This window comes from Bubalus bubalis, chromosome 4, assembly GCF_019923935.1.
Source record: "Bubalus bubalis isolate 160015118507 breed Murrah chromosome 4, NDDB_SH_1, whole genome shotgun sequence".
Classification (NCBI taxonomy): Eukaryota; Metazoa; Chordata; class Mammalia; order Artiodactyla; family Bovidae; genus Bubalus; species Bubalus bubalis.
This window is the reverse complement of record NC_059160.1, coordinates 100,022,146-100,048,745: the sequence shown is the minus strand read 5'-3', so window position 1 is coordinate 100,048,745 and position 26,600 is coordinate 100,022,146.

Here is a 26,600-nt window from a genome sequence, read left to right as displayed (position 1 = left end):
CATAAGGTTCAAAGACAGCTTGCCTCCTGATATGATCATGACTAATTCATTTTAGGGAGAGACCTGTTGGTGTTATTTTTAAATACCTTTTAAAAAATACTTTTAAGACCCTCAAAATAGAGTACATAATTATATTTTCCGGTCATGTAAGCCATTTCACATGGGCAATATTATCTCATAATGCCTTTCTTTTCACCTCCAAATGGCCTGGAAAATTCAGTGCAGTACTAGACTTTCTAGCTAGTATGAGCATGCATTGCTATTAAAATGCTGCCTTTTTTTTTTTTTCCTGCATGGAGCTGATAGCTTTTTAAATTTTGAAAATGGCTTTATTTATATAAGTAGCATGTTGTTAGAATTTAGGGGGCATTAGAAGGGAGTGTTACACCATTCTAAAAATAAATGAGAGAGGGTACTTCAGCTTGTTTTATATTTAATGCTGTGAGTTATTAAAGAAATAAAAAAGTTTGGAAATTCTAAAATAAGCAATTGCCAGGAAATTTTAATGATTTGTCTCAAAATTTAGCTAATGATTTGCATAGATGGAGTAGATGGTAGCTTAGAGAAAGATGTATTTGAAGAGTGGTGAAATAACCTCCCAACTGAGATTGAGCTCTGCAATTCATTCTGATATGGCAGTTTCTCACATTACTCAGCCCTTGAGCTTAAGGCACTGATGATTTCTGATGAAACATACATGAATCAGGGAAGGGATACACATCAAGTAATTACAAGTCATTCATACCACTTTCTCTTGTTTATCAGTTTAGCTAGTCTGAAGAGAAAGCAAAATAAATAGGCAGTTTTTCTTTAGGAGGAAAGGAATTCATAGCATATCTAAGTAGTCAGTCTCTTGAGCTCTTTTCTTTGTGACATACTTAATAGATAATGTCTAAAAGCAAAACACTCTTCTGTGTGCATGCCAATGGTATGCAGATCCCTGTATCTTAGCAGTGATTCATCCCATCCCTTCTTTGGAAAGGTGGCAGAATGTAGTGTTTCTGATGCAGGCTCTGGAAATAGATGGCTAGGCTCAAACCCCAGCTCTGCTATTTTCTAACTGAGTTCTTAGTTAAATCACTTAAACTCTTTAGGTTGCAGTTTCCTTATTGGTAAAATCAGCATAGTAATTGCACCTTTTTTCATTCATTTATTGAGAGGGTTAAATGAGTTAATCCATGTAACACACACAGTACAATTTCGGTAAGCCCTCAACTAATAGCTGCTATTATTATTCCATCATATTTCATGGAAGAATCCAAATTGGAATGTAGATCAGAGAGATTAATATTATGTTTGTGCCATATTGGTGTAATATAGTGTCAGCTATAAAATGCAGTTGCTTTGTAAGTAGTAAATGTGGTACCAGAGCTTAGCAGAAGTAACGTGAAAGTGAAGTTGCTCAGTCGTGTCCGACTCTTGCGACCCTCTGGACTGTAGCCCACTAGGCTCCTCGGTCCATGGGATTCTCCAGGCAAGAAAACTGCAGTGGGTTGCCATTTCCTTCTCCAGGGGATCTTCCATAAAATCAGTTTTTCTGTCCTAAGTATCACTAGGATTTGTGTTGAAATTTCTGAATGAGTATTTTCACTCCTAAGATTTCCCTGTTTTTAACATGTCAGTGTAGGGTTTGATATGTTTATATTCATGACATAAAGTCTCTTATATATAAAAAAAGAAAAGAAAAAGCGTATCTCCCCCCTTCTTTTCCCTCCCCTGACAAGCCTGTCTCTGAAGCACAGGGGCACGTTTGAAATAGGATTTGAAGAAAGAGCTGTGATGTGAGTGCGTGTGTGTGTGTGTTTGCCCAGCTTGATGAAGTCCCTATAGGAAAGACAAGTAGGAGACTATTCGCCTATATTACTGCTAGTCCCTCAACCTTTACACTTTATATCCATAGCATTTACTCCAGAATTTTCCAAAATAATAACATTAAAAAAAAAAAAAGGAAGACTGTTCAAACACTGAATTATCTGTGAGAGTCAGCCAAGTCACACCAGCTGCATTGGCTCAGTTCCTACATCTGGGCTCCAAGGCGGGTAACAAAAAAATCTCCACGAACAGTATTTTAAGAATTTTGGCAACACACAAGACAGGGGAATTAAAAATAATTCTTTGCTGAAAACAGAATTGGTGGAAAACAATTCTGTTTGCTTGCCATAGTCCACCAAGCTATCTAACGGCCAGCCGTTAGAATACAAACAAGTATGCCCCAAAGTGCTGTCCAAAGCCACATGTCCCTCTAGTAAAGGCCAGTGACTCAGTGACTGAGTCCGGGGAATGAGAAACAGCAGTTGACTTAACACAAAGCGTAAAATGGATGATTCCCCATATTACTATTTTTCAGCCGAAGGGGTGACATTTCCCAATAGCTAGTATAACGTAGGATGTGTTTGGGCCCGTGGGGGAGCTTTGTTTTATCCCTGATTTTCTTGTCCCTTCCTTTAAGTCATTAAGTAGGGCTGATTAGTTTCTTTCCTTGGTTCCCTGTGGAGTTTTATTTCTTCTTGTATTGCCACATTCATTTTGTATAAAAAGGCAAAGGAGAAACAGTTTAACAGGGCTATACTGTACCTTATGTAGAAAAGACTCTTTAGAAGCAGACTAAACTTTAAAACTTGAAATTAATTGAAGAAATTTAAATATTGACGAGAAGGATGAATGTAAAACAGTATGAGGAGGGACTCCATATAGTGATTTAGTTTTTTTTTTTTTAATTGGAAAGGATGGATAAACATGATCATTCCTAAGTAATCATTGTCCAATACTTGTTTTGATATGGTGCTGTATTGCTCTTTTTCAAGAAGAGATTCAACAGGCCTTGACTTTGTCCTCAAAAAGTTTATGATCTAAAGAGTATCAAATAATAGAAAGTAAGCACAGCAGAATGCCACATTAAGGCTTTGTTCCGTGTAGTCAAGACATGAAAATAAAAATGAGATGTTAGAATGCAAGTTATCTAAGGAGATAACTATTTGAATTTCAAGTAGATGGAGAAGAAAGACCTATGGGAAAACGTGAGGAGGGAGATGTCTTTCCGGTTCAGAAGAGTACCTGGGATAAATGGCAGTATAAAAAGGAGGCGAAACTACTTTCCAGTGGATAAAAGTGTTGGAGCCTTATCTAGTATGGGCTGGGGACTATCAGATAAAGATGTGCTAGGCTGTAGACTGTGGCCTTCACTGCAGCCTCTGTCTCATCAGACCAGTGGTGCAATGGAGAGGGAAAGAAAAGCTCAGAAGTAGCTTTTTTTTTTTTTAAACAAGGTGATTTATAAGTGTTATGCAATTGGGTTATATAACTGTGGCAAACAAGAAATCATAAATCTGGAATTCAGTCTTGGTTCCAGGTGACACAGCTTATGTGAAACTTCATTGTGATAATAAGGAAGATGCTCATGTGTTAACATTTCCCCCACTTGCTGTTTCTCAGATTCAAGGGAAATGAAAAGCAACAAACTCATAGTTCTGGGCTTCTAGAACACAGTGCATTCCTTACTATAGGAAAGCTTTTTAGACTAATGAACTGGAAATGTACTATGAGCAGAAAAAGAAGACAAGAGAACTTCTACACCATCCTGTTGACCTGATCAACAAATACTTCTTGTGTTGCTTGTCTGCTATCACACTAATACCATGAGATCAAATAACTATCCACGAACAGCAGCTCAGCCCAGAGGAATGCCTTCTTTGCTATCTATATGCATTAATAGTGTCACAGACTAGAGAAATAATTTGTGCACTCATGTATTCATTTCATTTATTTTCATCTCATGGGCCTTTGAGGTCTGACCTATTTTAAAATATTGCAGTTTTTTGTTCAGGTCTTAAATTTTTTTTCTCAGTCAAAAGTAATAGGGATCATTCAAGCAGCTCTTCTAATCCTCTCTCCTTCATGAACATTTTTAAGGCTGATCACAAAGTATCTTTTTCTGTTTTGCTATTTGAGCCTATTTCTTTCCTGGTTGAATAAAAATGCTGTTGTCTGTTTCATTATTCATTGCTGTGTAGCAAAACAACCTAGTCTTAATGGCATTAAATGATTATTATTATCACTCATGATTTCAGGGATTGACTAGACTCAGGGTAGTGGTTCTCACTCAGAATCTTTGTACCATTGTAGTGAGGCAGTAGCTAGAGCTGGACTCATTTTGAAGGTTTCCTCTCTTACGTGTCTGACACCTAGTCTGGGAGCAGTTGGGTCTCTCTCTCTCTCTCTCTCTCTCTCTCTGCTCTTCATGTGGTATCTCCAGCATGGAAGTGTAAGGTGACCATGGCAAGTCAGTGCTTAAAACGCAAGTCCTGAAAGAGATAGTCAGACAGCAGCTGTCTCCTAGTCTTGGAAGTCAATTAGTAATACTTCCTTAGCAATCTATTTGTTAGAAGCAGAGAACTAAGATCAATTCATATTAAAAGGGAGGGGAATTAGGCTCCTCTTTTGAGAGGGAAGTGCCGAAGAATTTGTGATCATTAAAACCTGTAAGTGCTTGTGAGCTAAGTCGCTTCAGTTGTGTCCAACTCTTTGCTACCCTGTGGACTGCAGCTCGCCAGGCTCCTCTGTCCATGGGATTTCCCAGGCAAGAATACTGGAGTGGATTGCCGTGCCTCCAGGAGATCTTTCAGACCCTGGGATTGAACCTGAGTTTCTTAAGTCTCCTGCATTGACAGACTGGTTCTTTACCACTAGCACCACCTGGGAAGCCCTAAAACCTGCACAGTCTTCATTAATCTGGTCTCCTGCCTGTTCTTCATAGGGATGCTAATTCTTTCTCTAACTCATTACTTCAGCCATTTTATTTTTCCTTTTCCATTATAAATATTTTATTAAGCATCAAATCACATTTGTAAATGTACTAGGAAAGTGTAAAACATAATTCAGGGATAAATGCACGGATACTTTTTCTGCTTTTTAGAGGTATACCATCTGTCACAGACAACAGAAAATAAAGCACTGATTAAAGCCAAATGTCAATATTCAATATATATTTATTAAACATCTGGTATGGGTCAGACACTGCACTATGTCCTAGGAATACAGAGATGAATAAGACTCATGTTCTGCATTCCATGCACTCGTGATCTAACCTGTATCATGGCCATAATGAAGCAGTTTGATTTAAGAGGCATGCCCCATTCCACTGAAAACACTTTCCTCAAGATTTCTAGCAACTCCCATCTTGTCAGATCCAATGATACCCAAAGGCCAAGTGTGTACCCTTCTTCTTAGTCCATCTCTCAGCAACCAGAATTTGACATAGTGAACCTTCTTGATATACTTTGTTTAACTGATTTTTTAGACACCACTTTCTTGGTTATCTTCTTTACCACCTTCTCTTTTTTATTCTCCTTTGCTGCATCCTTTTTCTCATAGTGTTGGAGTGTCCCAAGGCATAACTCTGAATCCTGCTCCTTTCCTTCTCTATTTCTGTACTTGCTATCTCATGGCTTTTAATGTTACCAACCCTCAAATTTATCTTTCTAACCCTAGCCATCCCATAGACCCCTTAGTAATCTTTCCAACTGCATATCACCTTCAACTGACCACTGGACAAACATAAAAATCCAGACTCCAAATAGAACTTTTGATTTCCTCAAATTCTCTGATCTGTTCCTATCTAACTTCTCCATCTGAATTTATGAGACTACCATTTACTCCTCACAAAAGATACCTAGAGGTCATTCTTGATGACTCTGTTAGTCACCATAAAAATTCAAGTCCTGCTGGTACTACAGTTGAAATATATCATGATCAGTACACTGTTTTCTTACTATTTCTATTTCTACAAACACCTTCTACATATTATGTGCAGCACTTGGAACATAGTAGGTGTGCGTAAGACTGGATGAGTAGATGAATATATGCATCAAAGATAAGAGTAACATAGGATAGGGTTTGTTCCTATCACACTTGATGTGTATTGTGAGGCAGAGAAGGCTATAGGGTAACAGTTCCAAGTAGAGAGGATTAGGGAAGGCATCTAGTCTCTGTTGGTCAATACCTGAGACCTTGTGAAGGATATTAAGCTGTATGAATCCCAAAAGGAATCTCTTTCAATACATATCGTCAGTTGAGAAAAGTTAGTAAAGAGACGTTCCATTATGAAATGGGTCTTTTCAAAAAGTTAAAGAAAAATCAGGAAGATTGATGTTAACATTTAAAGTCGTTTTCCCCCTGATATCTGATGAATTCAAAATGACTTGATGAAGATTTAAACTCTCACCACTTCCCTCCTCATTGCAGATTTTCATTCTTTCTCTTAAGGTAAAAGTTATTTTCCTTTCTTTTTTGGTATTTTGTAGGACCAATATTTTATTCTCACTTGCCAGAGGGAAAAAAAAAATTTTTTTTCTGAAAAGTAAATATGGTTTTTCGCTTTAAAATATCTTTTTAGAAAAGTTCCCTGGAAGCTTATTACACTGATACCCCCCAAAAAGCAAATATCTGTATGTGTCTTGTTACTTCCATAAGGAATAATAAAATTCCCCCATTTGTTAGAAGCATATAACTTGGTGTCCAATATCCAGAATTGTTTTGGAAGGAAATTGTGTACCTAGGTTATTTTTATTTCTTAAATGTAGTGCTACAATCAATTTTCAAGATGCACTGTTCATTTGTTTTCTTTCTTTTTTTTCTTTTAACTTTTTTCTTCTTCTGGTATGAGACATTTTAGCTGCAAGTACTTTCAAGAGCACTTTACAAAAATGTATTAAAATTACCTGGAGCTGGCTGAGGTTTGACTTAGTTAAAAAGATTCTTTTAATTTGCCTCCCCCAAGTGATCTACTAAAATTGCTTTAAAAAAAAAAAATAGTTCTGGGCACGCCTGGCAACTATCTGATTGGAAACAGCTATTAGTCCTAGGACAGGTTGATCAACCTTTTTCTATGCCAAATAGCTCCTTTGCTTCTTACCTGAATTATACAAATGAGTGAGGGTTAAATAAGGTAAGGAGAGGTTTAGAGGTGGCAAAAAGAAACAGGGCAACTTTAAAACCCAGCTATAGGTTTTGCCTCTTCCCTCTTCAAAGATGGCATTACAGAAGTAAAAATAGCAGTGGCAACAAAACCTAATATTTATTGTTTCCTATCTACCAGCCACTGAAAGCCAGTATGTAAAGTAGTTACTAACTACACACACTCTGCAACTAAGGAACCTGAGGTTCAGGTTGGGGGTGTAATTTAATTAATATTGGCCTTCCCTGGTGGCTCAGATAGTAAATAGTCCCAGCCAGTGAACGGTGGAACTGGAGTTTAACCGCTTGTTTTATTTCCATGCCTACAGACACAGATAAGGCCCCTTTTCCTTCTCCCCTCACTTTCCCCTCATCCCTTTCTATCTTGGCTGAGCCAACTCCCAGCCCCCCATAGTTTTTTCTTTTGGAAGTCTGTAGGGGCATAGGGCAGAGTGATTTTGCTGTCTAATGGGCTTAGGTAAGCCGCCTAAATGCAGAATGTGCTAAAGACAGGCCTGGCTACCCAATTATAGTCTCCTTTTAGCTTTGGCTAGAGAGAAATCCCCAGAGCAAGTGTTAAACTTGGTCACCCACGCTACTTCCTTTCTTGGCTGAGAGTCAGACAGAGTGAATTTTGGATCCGGCATAAAGTCTTATTCAGGAAATAATAACTGCCACAACCCAAGCACTCTGTGTCCCAGCTTTGGAACCGGATTCATGATCATTGCCCACTTTGATTGGCTTTGATAGGGTGTGGGCCTGTCTTCAAAATAAACACAACCAGTTTATTTGCTGTTTTGGTAGTTTATAGCATGCTGCCTTTTAAAATTATAATAGCAACTCTATACATTGGTAGCTTTTGCATGGAAATATTTTCTTCCCCCCAAATATTTAACAAATCTATATTAAAGCAACATCCTTCATGGAATAATGGTTCTGTCATCACTCATATGTACCTGATAATTTTTTTAAGACATACATTCTCTTCTTGAAAAATTTAAAAAGTTGTTTATTTGGAAACAGTTGGGTTCAAGTAACTGTACTTGTCTCTCCTGTCTATTTTGCTATTGTCATCACTTCTGGAGTTTTGTTAAGAGATGTGAAGTTAATTTCTTGAAAATAGAAATGCTGCATCTTGATGCTTCTTAAAAGAAAATACTTCGTAATATATTGAATAGTTGTAAAAATGAAGATGGCACAATGTTAATACACTTAATTTAAAAAGGAACAAATAAAACAAAATTTCAGAATCAAAAGACTCAGTGCCTGAGTTATTTGAAAATAAAGTATCTTGAGAAGTAGATCATCCAGATGTAGTTGACATGTTAACTGTAAGCACTATTGGATGTTACTGTACACATAATTATGTCTTGAAGGATAGGAGGAATTAATACCCAGCACTAGCTCTACTTTTCTGTGAAACTTCTATGGAATAAATTTTATTTGTTCCTGGCTAGCCTCAGCGATCTCTCTCATTTGTAAAATCATAATTCTCCTGCTTATTTATATGACTCATTCCTTCTTCATTCCCTGACCCCTAAGAATAAACCAAATCTGTTATGACTTTTATTTCATGATGATCTTATATTTTACAATTATATATTTACCTGTAATTATTTAATTTGATGATATTATTATCTAATAATGATCCCCTACACTGTGAGTTCTATGTGGTCAGTAATCATGTATTTATTCACTAACCTAGCTGCATCTTTAAAGACTGTTGATATAGTAAGGGCTCAGTAAACACTACTTAAATAGACCAATCAGTGAGAGAAAGAATGTAACACTGATCTGTTGGTTTTCCATTATGTCCCACTAGATTGTGAATTCGGAGAAGGCAATGGCACCCCACTCCAGTACTCTTGCCTAGAGAATCCCATGGATGGAGGAGGCTGGTAGGCTGCAGTCCATGGGGTCGCTACAAGTCGGACGCGACTGAGCGACTTCACTTTCACTTTTCACTTTCACACAATGGAGAAGGCAATGGGAACCCACTCCAGTGTTCTTGCCTGGAGAATCCCAGGGACTGCAGAGCCTGGTGGGCTGCCCTCTATGGGGTCGCACAGAGTCGGACATGACTGAAGCGACTTAGCAGCAGCAGCAGCAGCAGACTGTGAATACAGTGTATTTCAAAATGAATTCATAAGATATTTAGTTACCACCTACTGTGTCTCAGACACTGGTTTAGGCACTAAGCATAAAGCAAGGAATATAATTGAACACATTTCCTGGTGGCTCAGCAGTAAAGAATCCACCTGCAATGCGGGAGACACAGGAGACCTGAGTTCGATCTCTGGAAATGGCAACCCACTCCAGTATTCTTGCCTGAAAATTCCATGGCAAGAGGAGCCTGATGGCCGGGGGTCACAAAGAGCCAGACACAGCTGAGCACGTAAGGCACACTAGCACAGTTGTGTGCAGACCACATGTGTGGTCTCATGTAGCTTGTAGGTGTGGGATTGGGATGGAGACGTGGATAGTAAGGGATCCTATAAGCAAATAATACATCTAGGAAGTGATTGAAGCTATGAGAATAGTGTAAGGTGGTATGTGAGAGAACAAGTAGGGATCTTCTTTATAGTGTCAGAGTGCCTTTTCTTTGGCGCATTTCATACACATTGGTAATTTTAATGCATAATTTTAATGCATAATTAATATGCATCTTTGTGTCTTGTTTATCTAACCTATATGAACACAGGAAAGAAAGAAAGTGAAGTCACTCAGTTGTATCCGACTTTTTGCGACCCCATGGACTGTAGCCTACCACGATCCTCCGTCCATGGGATTTTCCAGGCAAGAGTATTGGAGTGGGTTGCCATTTACTTCTCCAGAGGATCTTCCCAACCCAGGGATCAAACTTGGGTCTCCCACATTGTAGGCAGACGCTTTACCATCTGAGGCACCAGGGAAATATGAACACAGGGGATAGCATTAAATACTCCTTTGCCTTTCCAGAGCTCTAAATTCAATGCTGATCACTCATTATATCCTTTCTAATTGGTTGGAAATATATTCTATTCAAATTCTTAAAAGCTTAAGGCTTAAGTAAGAGGCTGGAGAAATGTTGGCTTGTAGACTTTGCGAATAACTGAGCTTGGTCAGTAATCCGACTCACAAAAGCCCATTTTAAAACTGAATCTCTTGAGACCTGCAAATTGCTCCACTGGATTTATTTCAAGTCAGCCCATTACAGGTTGTCTAAATGAACTGTGTTATTTCCTGTTATTGATGTCCATAAACTCTTAAAAGCAGTAACTTTTCCTCTAAGTTAATTTACATTGACTCTTGGAAATAAAATCTGTTCAGGTTTTCTTTAATAGAAACATATTTCAGGGTAGGACTGGTATAAAGAATTGAAAACAATTATTTATTCTATTTTCTTTGATTCTCTTCTGTGTCATAACTGAAATTCACTTCTAGACCAATACTGGCTGAGACAAATACTAGTCTGAGAGAAATGAGGGCAAAATGATGAGTGTATTTGGAAAGTGAGAGATTCTGAGTAGGGAGATTAGGGGCAGGTTTTCCAGTAGAGAAACTGAACCAAAGCTTTTTCTTGCTTCTCCTGGGAAAAAAAGAATATAGTTCACTCCTCTTTCAGTCATATCCTAGGTTCTGTTGCCACTGTTCAAATATCTTAGCAGTTGGAAAGATTAAAATATAGCTCTTTATTTCTCCCTTTTTAGTTTGACTGCCTGGAAATTTGTGTCTCATTCACTGGTCAAGAAGGACTGAAGTGCAAAATGTGGCACCCTCTTTTTGAAATTTGTTACACATTTTTTCTTTTGGAAGTTTTCAGTTGGATAGCAATTTGTAATACTATTATTTACAGATATAATCATGTAAGGGCTACAAAATCCTTTATTTATTGCTTACACATAAATTGTTGTTAACATCTGATCTATTAACTGTACCTTCTCCACTAGAAGGTTTAGAGTGAAAATACTTCTCTGGGTAACTTGAATGATGTAAGTTGGGGTAAACTTTCCATCCCCAATGTTCAGAATAGATGTCAACAATTCCAGATAGGCTTCCAAATCCAGATGACCTAGTTAATTTTATTTCAGGGCAGTGAACAGATGGTGAGTGTTTTCTGTCTATCTGGCATGAACGTGCACTCTGTCACCATCAGACTGAACCGTGGCAGATGGCAGTTGTGTTAGCACGCATTCAGTCCTTTCCCCTCGCTCCTCCCCTTTGGACTGGGGAAGGCCTGGCTTTGGCTTACGGCTGACTCACACTGCGGCCACCTCTCCAGGGAAGCCTGAGGGGAGAATGTCAAACCACCGGAAGCCCTCGGTAATGCAGGTTTTCCGGTTCGCCCATGGCAACAGGCACAGCTGGGGCCTCTTCAAAGGCCTGTGGTAGATATTAACGTCTCAGTGTGAAATCCATCGGGGTTCAGCGCTTACTTCAGGGCCAAGTTGAGCATTTCCATGGGATAGATAGATTTTTCTCACCCTCTTGTGAAAAAATACCTGAGTATATGAGGATAGCCTTTCTTGGCCTCTGGTGAACTTTTCTGTATAGCAAAGCAGCCAGCCATATTTAGCAGTTTTATCCAGCAGCATGAATCATTTAACTGCCTTGGTTGATCTTTAGAGTATCCAGATTTCATTGTTTAAAAAAAAATTTTTTTTTTTAAAGTAAGTTCTCCCTTTTTGGGAAACCAGGTGGGAACATGTTGCAGATGCATTTGTGTATTTTGGATTTCTGTAAAGGACTTCGTGGCATTCTAATTGCTACGCACGTAGGATAAGATGAGTGGTTAATTTATGAACCAATTTTCCAAAATTGTCAGAGTCAGTTGAGATTGTGAAGATGCTGTCCTGGAAAATATAGGAAGTTTCAGGAAACCTAAAAGTAAACTTAACGTTTTGTAGAATTTACAGGATCAAGCAAATAATGCAAGTGAAATAATATGGGTGAGAGATATATTGAATCATCTCCATTTTATGGACACATATTTTTTCAACATTCAAGATGTTAAATTTTTAAATGTTTTTAACATTCTATAAAGGACAGAAATGGTATGGACCTAACAGAAGCAGAAGATATTAAGAGGAGGTGGCAAGAATATATAGAAGAACTTTATAAAAAAGATCTTCATGACCCAGATAATCATGATGATGTGATCATTCACTTAGAGCCAGACATCCTGGAATGCGAAGTCAAGTGGGCCTTAGGAAGCATCACTATGAACAAAGCTACTGGAGGTGATAAAATTCCAGTTGAGGTATTTCAAATCCTTAAAGATGATGCTGTGAAAGTGCTGCACTCAATATGCCAGCAAATTTGGAAAACTCAGCAGTGGCCACAGGACTGGAAAATGTTGGTTTTCATTCCAGTCCCAAAGAAAAGCAATGCCAAGGAATGCTCAAACTACCACACAATTGCTCTCATCTTACATACTAGCAAAGTAATGCTCAAAATTCTCCAAGCCAGGCTTCAATAGTATGTGAACCGTGAACTTCCAGATGTTCAAGCTGGATTTAGAAAAGGCAGAGGGACCAGGGATCAAATTGCCAACATCTGCTGGATCATTGAAAAAGCGAGAGTTACAGAAAATCATCTACTTCTGCTTTATTGACTATGCCAAAGCCTTTGACTGTGTAGATCACAATAAACTGTGGAAAATTCTTTAAGAGATGGGAATCTCTTAAAGGTCAGAACCACCTGTCCTGCCTCCTGTATGCAGATCAAGAAGCAACAGTTAGAACTCGACATGGAACAACAGACTGGTTCCAAATCGGAAAGGAGTACTACAAGGCTGTATATTGTCACCCTGCTTATTTAACTTATATGCAGAGTACATCATGAGAAATACTGGACTGGATAAAGCACAAGCTGGAATCAAGACTGCTGGGAGAAATGCCAATCACCTCAGATATGCAGATGACACCACTGTTATGGCAGAAAACAAAGACGAACTAAAGAGTCTCTTGATGAAAGTGAAAGAGGAGAGTGAAAAAGTTGGCTTAAAATTCAAGAGTCAGAAAACTAAGATCATGGCATCTGGTCCCATCATGTCATGGCAAATAGATGGAAACAATGGAAACAATGAGAGACTATCTTTTCGGGGCTCCAGAATCACTGCAGATGGTAACTTCAGCCATGAAATTAAAAGACACTTGCTCCTTGGAAGAAAAGTTATGACTAACCTAGGTAGCATATTAAAAAGCAGAGACATTACTTTGCCAGCAAAGGTCCATCTAGTCAAAGCTATGATTTTTCCAGTAGTCATTTATGGATGTGAGAGTTGGATTGTGAAGAAGGCTAAGTGCCGAAGAACTGATGCTTTTGAGCTGTGGTGTTGGAGAAGACTCTTGAGAGTCCCTTGGACTGCAAGAAGATCCAACCAGTCTATCCTGAAGGAAATCAGTCCTGAATATTCATTGGAAGGACTTATGCTGAAGCTGAAACTCCAATACTTTGTCCACCTGATGCAAAAAACTGACTCATTTGAAAAGACCCTGATGCCAGGAAAGATTGGAGGCAGGAAGAAAAGAGAACAACAGAGGTTGAGATGGTTGGATAGCATCACCGACTCCATGGACATGTATTTGAGTAGACTCCAGGAGTTGGTTTCAGACAGGGAGGTCTGGCGTGCTGCAGTCCATGGGGTTGCAAAGAATCTGACACAGCTGAGGAACTGAGCTGAACTGAACTGAACATTCTATTTCAATTTTTATTTTTGTACAGACATGATTTTTTAGAGCAGTTTTAGATTCACAGCAAAACAAAGTACAGAGATTTCCCATATACCATCTGCTCCCATACATGCCTTGTTGTTGTTGTTTAGGTGTTGTCATGTCCGACTCTTTTGCAACCCCATAAACTATAGCCCAACAGGCTCCTGTGTCCATGGGATGCCCCAGGGAAGACTACTGGAGTGTGTTGCCATTTCCTTCTCCTCCCATACATGCATAGCTTTCCCCGTTACCAGGATCTCCCACCACGACACATTTGTTACAGTTGATGGACCTACATGACACATCATAATCAACCAGAGTCCATTGTTTACATGGGTGTTGCACATTCTGTGGCTTTACCCAAATGTGTAACGGCATTATCCATCATTATGGTCTCATACAGAGGAGTTCCATTGCCCTAAAAATCCTCCTTGCTCTGCCTGTTCATCCCTCCCTCCCTCCTAGCCCCTGGAAACCACTAGCATGTTCACAGTCTCCATAGTTTTGCCTTTTCTAGGATGTCATATGGTTGACATCATATAGTATATAGCCTTTTCAGATTAGCTTCTTTCACTGTTTGAATTTTGGAAAGTCTTATCCTGAACTGATCATAGGAATGCAAAGTTCAGTCAACAAAAATGTGATTGATAATATAAATTGCATATATTCCATAATGCAAATCTGGAAATATCATCAGAGCTGGTAAGCCATGCCTGAAAACCTCTGTTTGTAATTTATCTGAGTTAGGGCTTGGAGATAACAAGCAATGTTGGTGGCTTATTATTTATTGTCACCTGTTATATGTATTTGGGATAAAATTCTTTTGGTATTATTCCTGGTGATTATTCACTGCTGCTGCTGCAGCTGCTAAGTCGCTTCAGTTGTGTCCGACTCTGTGCGACCCCGTAGACGGCAGCCCACCAGGCTCTGCCGTCCCTGGGATTCTCCAGGCAAGAACACTGGAGTGGGTTGCCATTATTCACTAGTTGATATAAAATGCTTAGTAGTAGGCCAAAATCGCTTTTGGACTCAGGCCTTGCATTGCTAATGAGTGATACACAACCACTTTAGCATTTCAAATGGCAGTAGCCTTATTGGTTACACTGCTCAGGGTGCATTATAGTCTGCATATTAGTTTTCAGGAACTAACAGAATGGTTCCCTTAAATGAGTTGGCAGTATATCGAGATAATTTAGAGCATGCTTATGTCAATCTTTGATCTTAAATATTAAATTGGGGTGCATAAGATACATATTTTGGGACAAGCACTCTTTCAGAGTTTAGGCTCATAAATATATTGATTAAGGCATCATATGTTTAAAGTACTGATAGAGGCATCTCATCTGATTTATTTATTTCTAGTGATTCTTAAGTATCTTTGTAAATTTGATGAGGAAACAAGCAAGGGCACCTGGATTGTCTTTACACGTTTTTTTACTTGATATTGACCTATATCATTCCTTTAAGCTGGTATTTGATATGGGATCTCTGCACTGAAATTTTAGTGATTTCTGAATAGGACTGTAAATTAAGTGTATTCTCATACCTTTAGAGCTACAAGTTCTTATTTTGCTTTATTTTATTTTGTTTCTGAATTATTCATACAATTGCCTCAATATTCTGCTTTGATTTGCTATAGAGACCTAGGTTTATTTATGTTAATCTCATGAGAATGATGCCAAAGTATTTTTTTTCTGTTGGCTTTGAAGGTGCTTTTGGAATTTATAAATATTTCAGTAGGTAGACTCAATGAATTTTAGAGCAAGTATAGACTCTGAATTCATTCTAATGTTAAATCTCAGCGAGTTTGAGACTTCGGGTCACAAACATAGAACCAAGTTGTCACTAGAACCTACATTTTTAATAGTCATTGAATAAAGCTGTTCTTGGTGTTGATATAACTAAATACGAAATTAGGTGTTCACAGGATTCTAGTGGATAAAAATTGACAGGTGGAAGCTAAGGCTAAATTATCTACTTCAAATATCTGCCTCTATAGAAAAAAGTCACAAATTACTTGATATCAAGGTAAAATACAATGGCAAGATGCTTCTGCAACCAGAGTATTGAAGTCTTTCCTGCCATCAAGAAACCTTACTATAAAAAAGATGCTAATACTTTCAGCTGCTGTTTATTTTTATGTTATATGTAAAATATCATTGAGTCTTATATCATTGAGTCATATCATTGAGTAATTTCTTTACCACATAAGAGAAAAAGATTCTTGTGTGAATCCTGGAAAGCATCTTAGAGCCAGGCAGGAGACCTAGCTCTCAAAAGACAAGATATTAAAGGGTACACTTGTCAAACATCATAGCTTTTCCCAACTCCTAGCTAGAGCCTGTGGTGGGTGAGTAGATAAATAAATTAAAATTGCTTTTAAAGTACATAATCTAACACTCCAGGTACTTTGCTAAATGATTTCTATTCATTTTATTTGATTCTTGTAACAACAACTTCAGTTCAGTTCAGTCGCTCAGCCATGTCCGACTCTTTGCAACCCCAAGAATCGCAGCATGCCAGGCCTTGCTGTCCATCACCAACTTGATGCTTTTGAACTGTGGTGTTGGAGAAGACTCTTGAGAGTCCCTTGGACTGCAAGGAGATCCAACCAGTCAATTCTGAAGGAGATCAGCCCTGGGATTTCCTTGGAGGAAATGATGCTAAAGCTGAAACTCCAGTACTTTGGCCACCTCATGCGAAGTGTTGACTCATTGGAAAAGACTCTGATGCTGGGAGGGATAGGGGGCAGGAGGAGAAGGGGACGACAGAGGATGAGATGGCTGGATGGCATCACTGACTTGATGGACGTGAGTCTGAGTGGACTCCGGGAGTTTGTGATGGATAGGGAGGCCTGGCGTGCTGTGATTCATGGGGTCGCAAAGAGTCAGACACGACTGAGCGACTGAACTGAACTGAACTGAAGTTCTAAATGGGATAGCACGGGTGTAGAGAAATTAAAACTTTTCCTGAGACCATGTGGCTGATTTATAAAGCTGAGATTTGAATCTGAGTCCATCTGAAACAAGTGGTGCTACACCCATAACCACAGCTCTGCTGCTGCTGCTGCTAAGTCGCTTCAGTCATGTCCGACTCTGTGCGACTCCATAGACTGCAGCCCACCTGGCTCCCCCATCCCTGGGATTTTCCGGGCAAGAGTACTGGAGTGGGGTGCCATTGCCTTCTCCGAACCACAGCTCTACAGTTGTTAAATTGTATGATCAGAGAGAACAGAAAGGCATGCATATAAGGGCCTGATGAGTTTCAGGTGAAGATATTTGGGATATAGCTATGTTGAAGCCAGCTGGAACCAGCTCTCAAAAGCTGATAGTTAAAATATTTAGGAATTTGGCAAGCTGGTTGTTAAATTATTGATAATATAAAATCATCCATCATGAAAGTATTTACACCACAGAAATGAGCAAATGCTACAAATCAGTTTTCCAGCATAACACTAGCTACTTGCATGTTAGTGTTAAACACAACATGTATGGAGGAGAAAGAATGGGAGAAGATAGAATCATACATTATGATCAGTTTATAAACACCTTGCTCGGGTAAGCGTGAACATGGCCATGTTTTTGCAGTGTAAATCGGATTCTGTCATCTCTCAACCTATAATCCTTCAATGACTTCCAACTGGAATAAAATCTAAATTGCCTATCTTGGGGAATGATCTGTGCTTTCCTCTTCAACTTGATCTCGGCAGTTTTCTCTGTAATTCTCACTCTCAGATCAAGCTGCAGCACACTGGTCAACTTGTATCAGATTCTTAATAAGCCAAGCTCTTTCCAAATTTAGTCATTTACATTAACTGTCCCCTTAGTCTACTTCTCAAGTTTTTGCATGGTTGTATCCTTCAATCTTCAGTTTAAATGTCACTTCCTAAAAAGGCTTAACTCAAATCTAAAGTAGCTGCCAAGTCTCTCTCTGTCACATCAGCCTATTTTAACACTCTGCTTAGCACTTAATGGTGTGATATGGGGTTAAATGCTGCACCTCTAAAGCCAGACTGCTGTGACCCATTCTTACTTCACCATTACTAGCTGTGGGACTTCATGCAGTTGCTTATCTCCATGACTCAATTTCCTATTTGAAAAATAGAATGCAATTATTTCCTTTCCAGGGAGTTTCTTTGGGAATTAATATATGTGAAAAAACACAAAGCACGCACGAGAAAGAGCAGTGACTGGCCCATAAAGTAGTCAAAATATTTCAGATATTATTGTCACTGATAACTGATACTTAATGACTTGTTTTCCAGTTCTTTCGACTAGAATAGAAGTTCAGTTGGAAGAGGCACCTCATCTTTTCTGTTTGCTTTTGATTCTTCCCACCCCTGATTCCCAGAGCATTATCTGGCAAGTGGTAGGCAGTGGGGCAGGATGAGGACGTATGACAAGGAGCTGACCATTCAGAGTTCCTTGGTTGCTTTCCTAACTTCTCTCAGCATTCTGTGTTGTTGCTTTCTGTGAACTGAGAACAATGGAATAAACATAGATATCTGAAACAGCCATTTTCAGGGGATGAAATAAAAGTAAGAGATTCTGCCTTTTCTCCATAAGCAACATACTTCATCTCCAACTCATGGGTGGCTATTCAAGAATGTGGGCCCATGTGTTATCAGATTTTTTCATTTATCAGGAGGAGACATAAATATGGATATATTTTTGGTGTGAAATCTCCCAAGTTTTAAATGTTGACAACAAATTCAAAATGTATACCTGACCTTTAGTCAAACAAATCAGGTCTGCAGGCTGGATTTGGCCGTGGACCACCTGTTACAAGCTGTGGTCTTGAATTTGGTCTCTCAGTTTTTGTTTGTGAGGTCAGTATCCCCTGTTTACTGCCCTTTACCTTACAAGAAAACTGCCTGATGACCACAGTCTACGGCTACATCTTCCTGAATTCTGTGCCCACTCGCTAAACAAACCCTCTCCAAGGTGGTACCCTTGGTCTGAAGTTTATTCCTTGGGTTTACCATATTATTCACCAGAATTATATGGTTCACACCAAAGTTTGTATTGTATGCCATGGATGTAAGGATAAGGAAGGTCAACAGTCTGGGTCTTTTATTTAAATGTTCATTATTGAAGAGAGATGTTACCTGAGGAAAGAAACTTTATTTCTCATTTCTCCCTTCCCTTATTTTTCCTTCCCTATGGCCTATAGTGACATCAGTCTGATCAGTATTCTAAGTCAAAAAGTTTATCCTAAGTAACTTTTAGAAAGTTACTGTGCCATGGTGCCTTGCCAATGCCCTTTGTTTCCTATGAACATTTGGCTGGGGGAGCGGAGTGATCTAGAACAGTGGTCTGTAACACTTTTTGTTTATATGTGCCACTACCAGTAAAAAAAAAAAAAAAAAAAAAATTAAACGTGTTTTGACCTGAATGTTTGTGTACCCCCCAATTTCATATGTTGAAATTCTAAACTCCAAGGTGATAATATTTAGAAGGTAGAGTTTTGGGGTCATTAGGGCAATGCAATTACTGTTTTATAAAAGAGATCCTTTATGCCACATGTAAGCTTTTAACAAAAAAATATGGACTACTAAGAGGCTGGCTCTCACCAGATAATGTATCTAGGTGTTCCAGCCTCCATTACTATTAGAAAAAAATGTTTGGTGTTTATAAGTCACCCACTTAATGGTATTTTGTTATAGGAGCCCAGCTTCCCAAGTGGCTCAGTAGTAAATAACTCGCCTTCCAATGCAGGAGCCACAGGAAATGTAGGTTCCATTCCTGGGTCAGAAGATCCCCTGGAGGAAGAAATGGAAACCCACTCCAGTATTATTTCTGAGATAATCCCATGGACAGGGGTCCTGGTGGGCTACAGTCCATGGGATCTCAAAGAACAGGACACGACTGAGCAGCTGAGCATGCATGCACACACACACAATGAGCATATAGCTCCATATATGTGAATTTATTTATTGTAATGTTTTTCAGTCGCTCAGTCATGTCTGAATCTTTGCAGTCCCATGGACTGTAGCACGCCAGGCTTCACTGTCCTTCTCCATCTTCTGGAGCTTGCTCAAACTCATGTTCATTGAGTTGGTGATGCCATCCAACCATCTCATCCTCTGTCATCCCCTTCTCCTGCCGTCAGTCTTTTCCAGCATCAGGGTCTTTTCCAGTGAGTTGGCTCCTTGCATCAGGTGGCCAAAGTATTGCACCTTCAGCTTCAGTATCAGTCCTTCCAATGAATATTCAGTACTGGTTTCCTTTAGGATGGACTGGTTGGATCTCCTTGCAGTCCACGGGACTCTCAAGAGTCTTCTCCAGCACCAAAGTTCAAAAGCATCAATTCTTTGGCGCTTACCCTTCTTTACGGTCCAACTTTCACATCCATACATGGCTACTGAAAAAACCATGGCTTTAATTAGATGGACCTTTGTAGGCAAAGTAACGTCTCTGCTTTTTAATGTGCTGTCTAGGTTTCTTCCAAGGAGCAAACATCTTAATTTCATCACTGCAGTCACTGTCTGCAGAGATTTTGGAGCCCAAGAAAATAGTCTTTTCACTGTTTCCATTGTTTCCCCATCTATATGCCATGAAGTGATGGTATTGGAGACCACAATCTTAGTTTTTTGAATGTTAGATTTTAAACCTGCTTTTTCACTCTCCTTTTTCACTTTCATCAAGAGGCTCTTTAATTCCTCTTTGCTTTCTGCCATAAGGGTGGTGTCATCTGGATATCTGAAGTTATTGGTATATCTTCCGACAGTCTTGGTTCCTGCTTGGCTTCATCCAGTTAGGCATTTCGCTTGAGGTAATCTGTATATAAGTTAAATGAACAGGGTGACAATGTACAGCCTTGATGTGTTTCTTTCCCAGTTTTGAACCAGTCTTGTTCCATGTTCAGTTCTAACTGTTGCTTCTTGACATGCATACAGGTGTCTCTGGAAGTGGGTAAGATGGTCTCATATTTCCCTCTCTTAGAATTTTCCATAGTTTGTCGTGATCCACACAGTCAAAAGCTTTAGCATAGTCAAGAAGCAGAAATAGATGTTTTTCTGGAATTCTCTTGCTTTTTCTGTGATCCAGCGGATTTGGTAATTTGGTTTCTGGTTCCTCTGCCTTTTCTAAATCCACCTTAAACATCTGAAAGTTCACGGTTCACATACTGTTGAAGCCTGGCTTGGAGGATTTTGAGCATGACCTTGCCAGCATGTGAAATGAGTGCAATTGTGTGGTAGTTTGAACATTTTTGGCATTGCCTTTCTTTGAGATTGGAATGAAAACTGACGTTTCCAGTCCTGTGGCCACTGCTGAGTTTTCCAAGTGGGCTGGCATACTGAGTGCAGCACTTTCACAGCATCATCTTTTAGGATTTGAAATAGCTCAGCTGGAATTCCATCACCTCCCTTAGGATACTTCCTAAGGCCCACTTGACCTCACACTCCAGGATGTCTCGCTCTAGGTGAGTGATCACATCATTATGGTTATCCAGGTCATTAAGATCTTTTTTGTATAGTTCTTCTGTGTATTCTTGCCACTTTTTCTTAGTATCTGTTGCTTCTGTTATGTCCATACCATTTCTGTCCTTTATTGTTCCTATCTTTGCATTAAATGTTCCTATGGTATTTCTGATTTTCTTGACGAGATCTCTAGTCTTTCTCATTCTGTTGCTTTTCCTCTTTTTCTTTGCATTGTTCACTGAGGAAGCCTTTCTTATCTCTCCTTGTTATTCTTTGGACCTCTGCATTCAGATTGATTTATCTTTCCTTTTCTCCTTTTCTTTACTTATTTGTTATTTTATATTCAATCCCATGTTCTAGTATATTGTGCTGTGTGCTCAGTTGCTTCAGGCTAGTGTAAGTCACATATATTTTAAAATGCACAGAAAATATCATTTTATAATACTGAGATTAAAAATAGTAAATTCAATTATCTTTTATACTCCATGGGAGAATTACCAAGCACATTTCATGGGTGCATATACTCCTGGTCTAAAGACAAACATCAACTTTTAAAGAGACTGCTTTCCCAGACTGTAACTCAGCTGTCCTGATTTACTCTTTTTGTCAGTTTTGCACTAGAATGCTGTTCAAGTTGGAAGTGCCAGGTTGAGGACATGAGGACGCAGCCTGGGGCTCCAAGCCACAGCACAGCTGCTAGAATTGAAGGGTATGAAAGTCCTGTGTACCAGTCCCAAAACACCAAGTCTGCTGGCTCCAGATAATCTGAAGACTCAATATGCTTGCTGCTAATGTGCCCTCCTAACCTCAGCGCCCACCTCCTGTCTCTCCTACCCACTGTGGGAAGAGGGCAGTTAGACTGGCTTTTCTCAACATCATCAGAGTGTTTGTCATATCCTCTGGATTATTGAGTTCATAATCTCTGACCTAAACCGTGTTGCAAGAGATGAAGCTGCAGTGTCTGAAGCCTCATCACTCTGTGCAAAGCTCAAGGGTGGATTTATTTTAACAGCTGTTCACTACCTGATTGGAATTAGGATACTTGTGAAAAGGTCAAGGAGAAAGAGCTAAACAGCACATCTGTTTCAGTCATAAAACCATATTTCTAGGAAGGTAGAAAAAAAAACATTCTATTAAAATCTCAACAGTCATTTTAAGAAGCATGATTTCACTATGATTGTAAAACAAGGTATCTGTCTTATTCCTTCTTAACATTTCCTTTTTCTAGGAATATAGTAAAGCCCTTGTTTCTGTCCAGTATTCTTTTGAATCCTGGCAAAAAGCTGGCCTGATATTCTTATTTTACAAGCATTCTTTTTTTACCCTCTAATTTTATGTTAATCATTGAAACCTTTGTTTCTGTTTTATATTTTTTTTATTGAAAAGCATTGATCAGCAATTCTATGTGCTTTTCTGTTTTATCATTCAAGTGCCTTCCACATTTCTTTATCGTCAGCTCTTTTTAAATTAAGCTTTATTAACTGAAATCGTCCTCTCTCTAAAATAGAAAGGCATCCTGATTTGGACAAAGCCGACCTATGCACTTGTCTGAGTGAAGTGTCAAACCTAATCCTTACTGTCCCTGCTGTTACAGTCTTAATTCCTCACCAACAACTGTGCGGGAAAGAGCTTTGAGAAGTGACAGCTGGTTGAAGTGTCTCGTCCTGACAAATACTATCAGTGGTTCAGTGTCAGCTTGGGAAGACGCAACAAATGGTATTCCATAGAGGTTACTTCTTGGGCCAGTTAACATTTGGATCAGTGGCTTGGATACTGGAATAGAAAATATGCTTTGAATGTCTGTGATGGATGCTAATATTTATGATGAGAACAGAACCGGGTCCTGAGTTACTCTCTCTACCTTATAATCTTGCTATAACTTGAAGAAGCTGTGAATGATTTTATATGAAGAAATGGAAATCCCAGGAACCTTTGCCACCTAAATTGAATCAGTCATCATAAGGCAGGCCAAAGCCTCCTATCAGGCTCTACTTACATCATAGACTGACCCTCTCATCTTCTCTTTGCTTCCATGGCCTATAGCTTCTTGATTATTTACTCTCATTTCAGATTGTCACTGACTGCCATTCAGCCTGATTTTTAACATCTCCCTAGCTATACTTTTTGAAACACAGAGCCTTATTTGGGAGCCTTAATGATTTAACTGCAAACATAGAAGGGAATAAAGATATTTTTAAAATTCCAAACAATATGGATGATTAAAAGCTAGAGAAACTCTTAAAAGTAATACTAATACTGGGTTTTCTGGTCTACATTAAAATGAAAATGGAGTTGTCAGTCTAAGAATCCCCATCCTGACTCATTCACTTTGTCTGAAAGTGAGACCTGCCAAATCTATAGTCTAGATCAAGCTCTTCAAAATCCCAAGCTCAGTAGATTCCCAATTCCCCAGTGGGATTGCTAATTCTTCTCAGATGAGACCTCCTGGTCTCTGTATATCTTCTCTTTTCCTCTGAATCCCAAGTGTGTTATCCTTTCATCATAATTACTCTTGGCTCCCCCAGGCCCTTTGCTTCTTGGCAATGCTAAGGAGAATACAGTCCTGTACTGACCTAAAAATTATTCACTTTTGCCTTTTAGATTTTGTACCTTCAGCTTTCTCAAGGTTTATTTGGTTTTACTTGTTATGAGATAGTTAATGAGGCTCATTCTTTCAGTTTTTTATAGTCCTCCAAACACGTGTCACATCAGTTCCCTACTGGGTAAGAAACCTTAGCACTGTGCTCCAACTAGACGTTAGCCTCTCTGTTAGCCTTTCTTTGGTCTTACGAGGCCTCAGAAAGCAGAATTCCATCCTATGTTTTTTAAAAATATATCTTACCTTTAATGGGTCCAAGCAATATTTTTTTTTCATGTTTGAGGGAAACCTCAAGTGTGCAGAAACTGCACATTTATGAAGTACCTGAAATACCCTAATTTCAGATTACTATTAAAATCCTTCAATTGTTCTTTTTTGATTACATCTGTATCCCTAGGTTTTTCTTATGTCCCTTTCTTTTCTCCATGAAGGTGATTTTACAAAACTATATGATTATTTTATAATACCAGATGTGGTAAACATCACTTGTACACAAAACACCCAATTTTCCTTTCTATTCATGTTTAGGGGAGATTATACATCCCAATGGGGTCGCAAAGAGTCGGACATGACTGAGCGACTGATCTGATCTTATCTGATCTGATATATCCCAAACTCTTTTGGGAGGTAGACCAGTTAACCAGCTCTGACCAATGAAATGTACATGAATATGATTTTAATCTGATTTTTTCACTATCATGACTACCAGCTATACTCTGACTGGAGGATCCTGTTAACCTCGCCTTACATCATGTGATTATATGAAACAAAACTGCTGATCTGTTGACTTACATTGCACATGTAGTATGAGAGAGAAATATGTGTTTGCTACGTTCAGTAACTGATATTTCAGGGTTAATTGGTTACCAAAGAATAACCTAGTTTATCCTGATTAATAAAACCACCACAGGATAAGCAGGCTTTAACAATAACAGGCTCTACTTACACTGGTGGAAGAGGAACAGGATTCCCTAGAATGATAAATCCATTTTAGTGTCCACTCTGGGAGAGATTTAGGCCAGATAACATTCTGACTTATGAAAGTTGGACTAATTCAGAGACTTCATTTATTTTTGCATTTAAAGGTGCACATTCCTTGTTTTTCTATGAGAAAATTAGATTTCTTTTCATAGTGCTATTTTCTGTGAAACACTTGTTTTATTTCTACCTTGTTTTTCTAAAGCTTTCATATCTAAGGAGGCAGTTGAATATTTCGGCGTGAGTGCTCAGTCATGTCTGACTCTTTGCAATTCTTCTAGGGCTCCTTTGTCCATAGAGTTTTCCAGGCAAGAATATTGGAGTAGGTTGCCATTTTCTACTCCCAGGGGATCTTCCCTACCCAGAGATTGAACCCACATCTCCTGCACTGGCAGGCAGATTCTTTACCACTGAGCCACCTGGGAAGCCCACAGTTGAATATTCAGAGCTGTAAAAAGCAGCTCAGCTTCATGCTTCCCACTCCATCCACAGACTTAACTGTGGCACATTATAAAGGGCTCAGTGCTGTGCATCCCATTGTGTTCAGGAATCTGTCTGTGCTTTGCCTCCTACACCTGCCTTGACTGCCTTATTTGTTCTTTTCCTTAGACTTTTCTTGATGCCTGGCTCTGGACTCCACTCTCCATTTAGACTTAATTTTTGAATTCTACTTGCTTCCCACACCATCATCTGAGACCCAGGCATCAATCCCCATATGTTCTTTGACCAAAAGTTTATTTCCCTTCCCCCATTCCCACAGTCTTTCTCAATTCTGGAACTCCTGGCTCCTCGCATTCTTAGGAAAAGAGGTCAGCAATAGGAGGGCAGACAGAATAGTCTTGAAGCTCACGTGAGTAGTAACAGAAGTTATTTTGTGTTGTGATTTTAGGAAGTCAGTCTCAATGCTTCATGCTTTTCCATGATCTTAATTATTTCTGGACTCACTAGCTGGAGTTTACTTCTTAATGGCATTGTTATCCATCAATGTGTAAGTGTATTGATGTTCAACTGGTGAGAAGAAAAGACAGAGAAGTGTCAGGCCACAAAGTGCTTTATAAAGGACCATTTTTGCATTTTCCAGATGGGTCAGGGAGGCACAGCTGGAAAGAGAATCTGGGTTTTTATCCAGATCCTGTACTTTCATTAGTCTGGGCAGCTGCATCCTAAAAACTGTGAATTACTGAGAGGATGCAATACTATAGGCTGAGCTTCCAGAAAGATAGCAGTTCAACAGTAGAGCTGTGCATGTCTATACACACCTTATACACTGTTTGGTTTGTTTAAACCACTTCAAAATTTCTACAGACATGGATGCTTCTTACAAAATGTAGTTCTATATTTCTTACATATCTATTTCAATTAGTGTAGTTTTGCTGAACTGAATTATTTCACTTACTTTTCAGAGCTCATGAGATTATGTCTGTCGATTTTACCATAGGAAGAATAGATAAATTTATCAAGATAATCTCTTTGAATGTATAATGACTTGTTCTGTCTTTTCCCCTGCCCTTAAGTATCCCAGGTTCCCTTTTGAGAGAAATCAACAATTGTTATTCTCTTATTATTCACTTATTATTATTATATTATTGATTAAAAATTCTTAATCCTTTATTGTTTTCTTTCCCTCTGGTCATATAAGATCAATGATGACTTCTAGCAAAGGCTCCTGATGATTTCAAGAATGTTAAATCAGTTTCACGACTTAATTCGTATTTCTTTTACCTTAAACAATGTCTTCATTTAGGGAATGATTATTATGCAAAGCACAATAGGTGTAATGTGATTAAGTTACAAAAAGCAATATGTCACATCCAGATCTTGCTACAGATGAAAAGATTGTTGAGGTTGGAAAAGGAAAGTCTTCCCTTCTTGGCAGCTGTCTAGCCTCTTCCCTCTTCTATCTTTATCTTTCCAAGCTCCTCATTTTTCTTTTTTTCCCCCTGTTTGCTTCTTT